This window comes from Urocampus carinirostris, chromosome 2, assembly GCF_059441175.1.
Source record: "Urocampus carinirostris isolate Australia breed hairy pipefish chromosome 2, RoL_Ucar_1.0, whole genome shotgun sequence".
Taxonomy (NCBI): domain Eukaryota; kingdom Metazoa; phylum Chordata; class Actinopteri; order Syngnathiformes; family Syngnathidae; genus Urocampus; species Urocampus carinirostris.
In genome coordinates, this window is record NC_142350.1 from 41,654,612 (window position 1) to 41,654,909 (window position 298).

The window sequence follows — 298 nt, forward strand, 5'->3', positions numbered from 1 at the left end:
AAAAAAAGGAATGAAAAACAAAATATCAAGAAAAATGAACCATTTTCCTTCTTGTGCGTCTCTCTCAGGGTACTGTATAAATGATGATGTCAGTCAACTTTGGCATCATTGTTAGAAAATCAAATAAAAAAGCATGCACAAAAATGGACAATAAAAATAAGCACCTTTCTCCCTGAATTTGTTCATTGCGTGGTTTTCAAAAAGCAGCGACAGCATTATTTGCCAGCAACCAATCAAGGGCTCAAATTTTTGGGTGGCATTTGTGAGTTGAGTCTATCCCCGGCATCCAAATCTCACA